We start from the raw sequence: 9,946 nt of genomic DNA, 5'->3' as shown, positions 1-9,946 counted from the left end.
CTCGAGCAGTATGAGCATTTTGGGCCTCCAGCATTTTTCACTGTCATGTGGGTGTTACAGAAGACATTTGCACCCTGTACCATCTCCAGGCTTCAAACTGCCCAGAGAAGTAGGCCGCTCTCCCTGTTCACTTCAGAGTGAACGGCAGCCTAGGATGTAGATGTGGGACCTTCAATATGGAAGCTGGAGCAGTCTTAAGCAATCTGGGACAGCTGGTCGCTGTCCCCTAAACTCAAGCCTCAGAGGCCAGGCAGAGGGATGGAGGGGAAGCCAGTTTTCTGCCTTTCTGCCTGCTTAAACTTTTTAAAATTAACTTATTGTGTGTGTGCACACACTCACGTGGAGGTCAGAGGACAGCTTGCTGGGCTTGGTTCTCTCCTTCCACTATTGGGGACTTAGGTCATCAGGCTTTGGTGTCAGCCATTCTTACCTGCTGGTGTTACCCTGGATCTTTCTTATTTAGTCCTTAGTGGATGTAGCCTGGTGCTTTGTTATCCTTCCTAGGTCCACAGCTCTTTTTTTGGGGGGGTCGGTAATGCTTGGGATCATGGAAGGATGTTCTTACTTGGGTCTGGGTGGTTTATTTCATTCAAACGGAGAACCACAGCTCTGGGTGGATCCTAGTGACCAGATTGCCCTGTCCCCTCCAGGGCACCGACCACTGACCACCCACCTCTAATTAACAGATGCATTTTCAGAACACCCACTATTTGGCTGCTGGAGCTATTATCCCATTTTAGAGATGGGGATAACGGAGGTGGAGTCAGAGGCCCCAGGACTGAGTCGAGGAGAAAGAAGCAGGGTCTTCTGGCATCGACCCCTGCCTAAGAGTCCTCTGCTCTGGAAAAAGCAGTCTGCTTGCTTTCTTTCTTTCTTTCTTTCTTTCTTTCTATTTATTTAGTTTTGAGACAGGGTCTTATATAACCCAAGTCTGGCTCAAACTCACTCTATAGCCAAGGCTGACCTTGAATACCTGATCCTTCTGCCTTCACTCCTAAATGCTGAGATTACAAGCTTATACCACACAGGCCTGGGTGGACAGCTCTTTTCTTGAGACTAGGAGTAAGTTCTGTCCATAGCATCCAGCTATCTGCTGGTCCTTCAAGGAAGCCTACTCTGAACTCCATTACCCAGGCAGGAGGAAGAGGAGGAAGAGGAAGAAGAGGAGGAAGAGGAGGAAGAGGAGGAGGAGGAGGAAGAGGAAGAGGAAGAGGTCATCTTGGCAGAATACCAAAGGCAGAGAGATTGTCAGAAAAAATGTAGACATTAAACCCAACGTCAGCCTTTGTTTATCTCAGTCTCCAGGAAAGGAAAATGGAGGAGGGGTGACTTAAACATGCTTTGAAGAGAGAACCCGATCCTGCAGCTTCACCCTCTCTCCACTGCTTCTCTGAAGTTCATCTCTGCATAGACACAGGACCCTTAGCCACTCCCCAGAAAGATGACAAGTTTGCCTGAGCTTGGCCTATCAGTGGAGACAGGCAGGAAGCAGGGTTTCAAAGAATCCATTTCTTCTAGTTTACTATGGGTCTGAGGACACTGGGGTGTGAATCCAGAGCCTCGAGCTGTAAATCATAGGTCAGGGTCACTCAGCCCCCTTTTCTAGACAAGATGACCTCAAGCGATTTTGGGCTCCTAGGAGGAAGCCTGGGAATCTGCAGGAACTGGAGCTGGGCCTGGAGCTGTACTTCCTAGAGAGAACCATCCCAGTTACTGTACTGCTCTACCAAGGCCCCTCTGCAATCCTGATGTTCTTGGGGAGCCCCCGGCTCCAGTGGTCAAATACAGTATATCCTCTCAGGACACTTTGGCTTCAATTTGGAAGCCAGTCTCACCCAGTTTCCCCTGGAGAAGCCTCAGGAGGGGGTACCTGCCTGTTTACAACCTGTTGAAGTTTGCCTCAAGCCTAAGGCAACTTCCTGTTTGCACCAACAGGTCCAGAAGAGATCAAAGGCCAGGGCTGGTGAGTTCAGGGGCCAGGAATTGAGGATGGCCATCCAGCCACCGTGTCATGGGAGGGTGGAAGCATAGGAAGAACATTGGGTACAGAGCCCATCCCAGGGCCCTGGGCCTAGGCCTGGCTGGATTGATCTTGTGGCGACATCTCATTAGGAAGCTCTGAACATCCGGCCATGCCTAGTTTCTACCGGATCTGGGAGACAGCACTGCCACCTTTCTGAGCTTTGGCGGGGTCCTGGATCTTCCAGACGTCCTGATCTCTCTCCTTTCACAGAGCCCCTCCAGGCCCAGGGCTTCAGCAACAAGGGCACCCCCACCCCTCAACACACACTCCACGGTGGACCAGCCCCTTGCCCCTCCTCCGCAGCAGGCGTGGCCGCAGGGCCGTCACTCACTGGGAGGAATGCAGACGGCAGGGCTGCCCTGTGGTCACGTCTCCGCCCCACAGGCGAGGTAGGCGCCCAGGTACCCAGCCTGTGGGCCTTGGGAGCACGCCAAGCTGCTGATGAAAGGCGCTGCCAGATTAACCCTTTCTTGCCCGCACCCCCTCACTGCCGCCGGCTGCTGGGTGGTCGCTGACCTGGAGGTGCACTGGGCATGGAGCCTGAATGGGCAAGCTAGAAGAGGCTTCAGCGTGCTGGCGTTGGGGAATCCCGGTGGCCGCAGACCCCCCCGCCACGCCCCCTCGACCCTCCCACCCCCACCAGCGCACTTCTGCTCTGGGAACAGGCCTCCCAGTAACAGAAGGACTCTCCATTAGACACAGCTGAAGAGAGCACAGGCAGGGTCCAGAAAGCTTTGCATCCCTTTTCATTTTAAGAGCAAGAGAGTCAACTCAGCTGTTAGAATGTAATAAACGCCAATGGGCTTTCAGTCCCGGGTCCCCGGCCCCTATCCCCAGGGTAGGGAATGACAGCCCGGATTGAAGGCTGGGGCTGTCAGCTCTAGCAACCTCTAGTCTGCCCCCAAGTGGAATCTCAGGCAGATACCTAGGCTGTACACCGAAGGGGAGAAATTCTAGTTAGGGGCGTGGTGGGGGTGGGGGTATGGGTGGGGTGGGGTGGGGAGTTCCTGCCGTCTTGGCTCTGCCACTCTTCTGACAAACACCATCCCTGGCTCTAGACCCCAGGCCAGTTTGGGGAGCTCTGAGAGCTAGGTGTGGTGTGAGGTAGGCTTAGGCACTGCTGTCTTGTGTGTCCTGCCTTTGTCAGCATCTGCCACCAGAACTTTGGCAACCAGAGCATTTACTGAGTTGTTCTGTCTCTCTCCCTGTCTCTCTGTGTCTCTGTCTCTCTCTATTTCTTTCTTTCTCTGTGTGTCTCTGTTTCTGTCTGTGTGTGTGTGTGTTGGAGTGAGGGTATTCTGGGGCTCTGGGGTCTTCTGCTTTCTGGGTCTGGGTGATGTGTTCCCCCTCAATGAGGAGGACTAGACCTTTGATTTTGAGGTCTTTATCCCTAGCCTTTGTCCTGAAACCTGGTCTCATTTTGGCAAGTTGTGAGACCCAGCACAGTGCCAGGTGGAGTCGTGCTTACCGTCCACACCCCTTCCAAAGCCTCCTCTTACTGTTCTGTTTAGAGTTCTAAGCATCCAGGGACAAGGGGAAGCCTTTTGTTCTAACTTGTGCGCTGGAGTGTGTGGTGGGCAGGTGAAGCGAGCAAAGCTCTTGGGGCTAAACCTGCTGAATCTCTCAAGTTTGGCTCCCCCCACCCCCAAACACCTACCTGCTCCACCCCCTACCTGCCAGAGAATCTTCCACAGATCAAATCTCATTGTTAACCCTCACTGAAGTGGGCCATGGCCTGGGCGCTCCATCTCCTCTAGTCTCTATCTACGAGGGGGTGCAAGAGTGAGATGGTTAAAGGACAGAGCTAACAGTCCTCCACCCCTCTCCCACCGCTACCCCCCATCCCCCTGTCCTCCATGACTCTGCTCCTTCCCCAGGGCCTCTAGGAACTTCTCCCTCTGAGAGAGCTATGGCACGCTGGAGAGGGGTTTCCATGAGGCCTGGTGACATGGGCTTGGGTTTACACTAGAGAGGACTTTCTGATCTGTATGTTGTATAGCACCCACCTCCCACACCCATGCCTTGGCTAGGCCAAGTCAGCCTGAAGGTGTCACCACTGCCAATTCGCAGGGCCTGGAAAATGGCAAGTTATTTATTAATTAGATAGATGAGGCTTAGCCTGGCCTCAAACTCAGTAGGTAGCCTGGGCAGGCTCCAAATTCACAATCCCCCTGCCTCTAGAGGACTGGAATTACAGGCATGAGTTAGTTACCCAGTCTGGCTTTCGAGTAATCTTCAGTGCCATTCCTGTCTCTATCTACAGATGTCACTGGCATCGTGTCTCCAGCCGCTACATTAGTCCTTGGTGAGGTTTCCTGTTTCCCCCTCTCTCCTGACCCACCTCAGCCTGTTCTCACCAGTTCCTGAGAGGATTGCAACAGTGGCTATTTCCCCTAGCTCCAGGGAGCACCCCCCATCCTCCCTTCCCTCCTCCGCACTGCACTAAGAGACATCCTAGAACACAGGTTGGAGCATGTACTCTTACACTCAGAAACCTTTGATGGCTCCCCATTGCCGGCAGGATTCAGTCCCAGCATTGCCTGGCATTTACAGTCTGCCCTGATCTGATGCCAACTTACCTTGCCAACCCAGGTCCCCATCTTGCATCTCATTCCCTTCAACCCTAGCCACATCCTATAGCTCCTCTCACCTCAGACCTGCTTCGTGTCTTCATGGCCGACCATCTTGGCACACGCCACACAAATGAGCTTGTTCCTGGCTCCTCGGCTGTCGCTGGGGAGGAAGATTAATCCCGTAATCCCATAAATAAATATGCCTTTACATATGCTCAGAAGAACAGCCTGTTGTTAGGAACGCCAGGAGAAGCTCCAACAGGGACAGAGCACATTCAGGTGGGATCTCAGAGAAGGCTTTGAAGCCTGAGAGGCACCTTGTGGGAGAGGGTTCAAGTTACCGCTTGGGCGCTGGGGTTGCGAGTTTATGTCTTCCCGTCAGATGGAAGTCTCCATTTGTACCCTGTTTTCTTGACATCCTACCTAGCCTGGTTCTCATCCTTGAGTCTTTCTGGAGCGTGTCAAGACAGAGCAGCTGAGGGCAAAGACTATTGCTTATTTATTCACCCTCTAGAATGCCACCTTTGCACACAGTAGGCCCTTCACAGCAATCTTCTTCCTTCTGAAGTGCAAGTGCACTGACTCCAATAATTGGCAGTGACCTTTAGGCAGGAAGCAGGCTTCCAGAAGTGTCACCACAAGGTTTGGCACAGAAGCATGGGGCGGACAAGGAGTTAGGTCTCTTGGATATGCCTTTTGGTGAAATTCTATCCTTTCTCTATCCAAACGAGCCCTCTGCCAAGCCCATCCCTTTCCAGGTACCTTGAAAGAGTTTCTGAACATTGACTCAGATGGCTGTCCCCTCAGATAGGTCATCCTTACCAGAATAGAGAGGGTCTGTGGGGATTCTTGGAGTCTTCAAGCTGGCAGTTGGATGCCCCAGCCACTCAGGGTACACCTCACCCCCATACACACACACACAGGCTGCTCTGCCAGCTGACTAGAGATGGGTAGAAGAAAATGCTCTTTCCCCTTGACTGTTTCCTACTGTAAACACACACACACACACACACACACACACACACACACACACACACCCTGCACCCGCTAACACGCTAACACAGAAGAATGGAGGGGGCTGGGAGAGAGATAGGAAGGAAGCTTGTCTAGGAATGACCTTGAACTACAGACTGCTCTTGCCCCATGCCTTCCCTGTACCACTAGGCAATTTCCCAGGTTCTCCAGTTCTCAGTAGCTGCTCCATCACTCCCCGGGACTTTCCCATCAGTGGGAAACTGGCATCAAGCAAGGTGGAGACACTGTTGAAGCCATGGAGAGGAGAGGCTGACCACCTGATGTCAATCTAGCCCCTTTGGACCAGGTTCTTGGTGTAAGCTTCCCCTTCAGAGACCCTTCGGTCTGACAATGGTCTGACGGCCTTCTGCCCTCAGGAGCCATGGCTCAGTTTCCTGGTCTGAAGCTGTGGAACATCCTTGTTCTGAGACCTCCCAGGCTACCGAGGGACACACGACAAACTAGACCCTGCAGTGAGGTGTCCAGCAGTGTCCACGGCCCCTCAGATCCTTTCCTCAGGGTGCCCTGTCTGGTCACCACCTCGCACTCTTGCTGTGGAGTTCAGGCCTGTGGTGGGACTGGAGGTGCAGGTGGCCAGCAGGTGGTGAGATCCGGGGAGGAGGAATGTGCCTGGGGCCTGGGCAGGATGCCACCAGCCTCCTCCCCATGACCTGCCAGCCACCATCACAGTCCCTATGTGGAAGGGTCATAACCAGGTCCCAGCTTCCGGGTAGCCATTCCCAGGAGGAGACCTGGCCTCTAGACACAAGGGGCATCTTGTGGGGTGTTAGTCACTGCTGTAACTGCCACTTCCTTAGCCCGGACCTTGTGCTGGCTTATTTAATCCTGGCAGGTAAATACTGGCTGACCCTTCTCTTACAGGTGGAGACACTGAGCACACTTGGGGAGGTGGAGTTAGGATACAGGGCCCCTTTGCAGCCAGTCCTGCAGGAGCTGGGGCCGGGGCTCCTGGGGGCTGGGGGAGGAGCCAGCAGCAGACCTGAAGCTCTAAGAGGGCTTGCTTTCAACCTAAAAAGGAATTTGTCCCTGGAGTGAGTGGTTGGCTGAGAGTGGGCACAGCAGTTGGGGAGGGGACGCAGACTCGGTGAAGGGGTACCTCCCGCACCTCCTTCTAGCTAGAGGGCCCTTCTTCTCTCCCTTCCCAAGCTGAGGAAGCAGGTAGGAGATGGAGGCTCCCTGGAACCCCTGATCAGCCTAGGAAGAGAGTCTGAGCCCTGGTGCGGCAGCCCAGATGCCCCCACTGTCTTGAGGCTGTCCTGTGGCCCAGACTTCTCCTTGGATCTCTCTAAAGCTCCAGCAGGGGCTCTGCTTAAAAATCCAAAAAGAAAAAAAAAATCCAGAAAGATTCAGCTTTGCTCTCAAAGGCAGATTCCGTTCCCTGCCCTCCCCACACCAGCGCCCTCCCACTTCTACCAGCTTCCCTTCCAAACACTCATTCAACCCCCCAGACCACCTACAAACTACCCATTTGCCCAGACCACACAGGTTCTCTGCCCAGCTCAGCTCCCCAGGGTAAGAACCTCCCCACCCCCACCTACACAGCCTGTACCCCCAAGCCTAATTACCACCTTGGCACCTCCAGGGCAAGGGCAGGGGGGCACTGACCTCTGTTTATACTTGACATTCTCTAGGGCAAAGGAGGCCGGTCTTCCTCTGGACATCAAGGGACAGAAGCAAATTAGAGAGAGACCCTCCACTGGACCTCCTCTGGTTGGTCCCTCCCACTCTACCGCAAGCCACCACCTGGTTCCTGGTTCCAGGCTGTTGAGGCAGAGCTGGGAAGGAAGGCAAGATGGCGGAGACCTGATGTTTGCTGGTCCAGCCTTCTGGGCATGGTGAGGAGTCTGAGAAAAGAACAGACTCTGATTCTGCCCTGTAGGTGCAACACCATGGGGAAAAAAAACACACAGAGACACACATGAAAACACACACATCAGAGGCACACGCATGCATGCACTGGGGAGCACCACATTGATAGTCAAGAACGGAGTTTGACTGTGCTGTTCCTTCAGGGCCCGGCTTCCCAGGTGGGAAGGGTGAAGCCACTCACTATGGTCTCTAAGCGCTCTTCCAGCGGAGAGCCATAAACCCCAAAGGGGCACCTGAGAGAGGCCAACTGATGGTAAGAGGACTCCTCGCAAAGAACAGGGTGTACCAGGTAGAGGCTGTGGAGGGTGGGTGATCAGAGACAGCAGGAGGTGCAGGGCAGGCCTGACATTGTCTTTACTGGTGGGGAGGGCAGGTTGGATGTCAAGGTTAGGCTTAGGGTAACAGAAGTCAACAGTAGCTCAGAGCTGCCGGTGTGCTCTGCTTCCCTGGGATTCAAGGTAGAGCAAGAGAAGACACCTTTCCAAGGCTTCAGACAATGCCCTCTGTGGCATCAACCCTGACCAGGTCCTGCTCAGGGAGGGAAGGAACCAGGCAGGCTCCATGCCTTGCCCAACACAAGCCTGGCTCACAGAGGTTGCTTGGGAAGTATTAAATGAATGTAGAATGACTGGGGAGGCTGAGGCAAGCTTGGATAGGAGAGAAGAGTCTGTGGCACAGGCTAAGCTAGGAGGGAAGAAGGATGGTGGGGTAGGTGCCCGTGGGTTCACCCCCCACCACGCACCCAGGCAGGGCTGAGCCAGGCTGAGGCCTTGGGGCTAGGGCCACCAGGGCTGGTCCAGGGCGGATGAGGTGGTCTCTGTGGGGTCCCTCTCAGGATCCCTCCTTCCCCCATAATTACTCCTGATTAGCTTCACCACAACAGCCAGACTGGAAAGAGAGGGGTGTTTGGGACATGGGGGGAGGGGGAGGGTACAAGGTAGAACAGAACACTCATGACAAGCCTCGGCCCCCAGCTGAGCTCCCTTCCTGGAGCAGCTGAGTACACACACACACACACACACACACACACACACACACACACACACACACAGAGAGAGAGAGAGAGAGAGAGAGAGAGAGAGAGAGAGAGCACTCCTACGAGCCTGAAGGAGCTCCATCTACATTACACAGGCTGGGGAGCTACAGTAAGCCAAGGAATCAGGTCCCTGGGATGACTCAACCATGGCATTAACCCAAAATGCCCCTTCATGGCACCGTGGTGGCAGAGTCGGGGGCCGAGCATCTGCCAGAGGGAGAGGAGATATGATGACTATTTCAGGCCAGAGGGGATCAGGGGCCCCACACATACTCCCTGGCCAGCAACTTAGAAAGTTCTTCCTAGTGTCTAGCTGTCACTGTCATTTCTGTGTGCTCCACACTGATTGGAAGGACCTTCGGACAGACGTCCCTGTCCTCCACCTGCTCTGCTCGAGACACCCCATGCTAGAGACATCTCTGTGAGGCTAGGCTTGGCCTCTAGCTTATTATGGTTGGTATCCCCCTCCCCATCCCTCAGCAGGCCTAGCAGGTGCTAGTTCAAGCTATCCCAGTCTCCCAAAATCATATTCTGGTCATGTTGGGAGAGAGAACCGCACACTAACACATTAGTGCTAGAAGTGGGTTGGAGGACAGAGTAATAAAAAACAATTACTAACATAATAATTAAAACAACCAGTTTCTTGTTTTTATTACAAATCTTGCTGGGCAGTGGTGGTGCACACCTTTGATCCAAGCACTTAGGAGACAGAAGCAGGTGGATCTCTTGAGTTCAAGGTCAGCCTGGTCTACACAGTAAGTTCCAAGACAGTCAGGGCTACACAGACCTGTGCTTAAAGGTCTTCAGGACTGGAGACACAGGAGATAAGGGTCAAATATATATATTTATATTTATACCTAGCATGCACAAGGCCCTGAACCTGATCCCGACATAGCATTAACCAAGTTGGGCAGTGCCCCCCTGTAAGCTCTGCACTCCCAGGTGAAGGCAAGACAAGGTTGTTCCCCACTCTGAACCATTTGATCCTAGTGTGAAATACATTCCACCCTATCTCAACCAAAACAGAACGATCTTATGTATCCAGGGTGCAATGACTTACACACACACCATACCACATACTACACACCACACACACACACACACACACTACACACACTACACCACACACACACACTACACACACCACACCACACCACACCACACATACCACACCACACCACACACACACACACACACACACCATACACATCACACCACACACACACCACACACACACACACCACACACACACACCACACCACACACACACACCATACCACATACATACACACACACTACACACAACACACACACAACACAACACACAACACACAACACAACACAACACACACACAACACAACACATACACACACACAACACACACAAAACACTCATGCACATACCACATA

The sequence above is a fragment of the Rattus norvegicus genome, chromosome 10 (assembly GCF_021556685.1).
Source record: "Rattus norvegicus strain SHRSP/BbbUtx chromosome 10, alternate assembly SHRSP_T2T, whole genome shotgun sequence".
In the NCBI taxonomy this organism is placed as follows: Eukaryota; Metazoa; Chordata; class Mammalia; order Rodentia; family Muridae; genus Rattus; species Rattus norvegicus.
Note: the sequence above shows the minus strand (reverse complement) of the source record.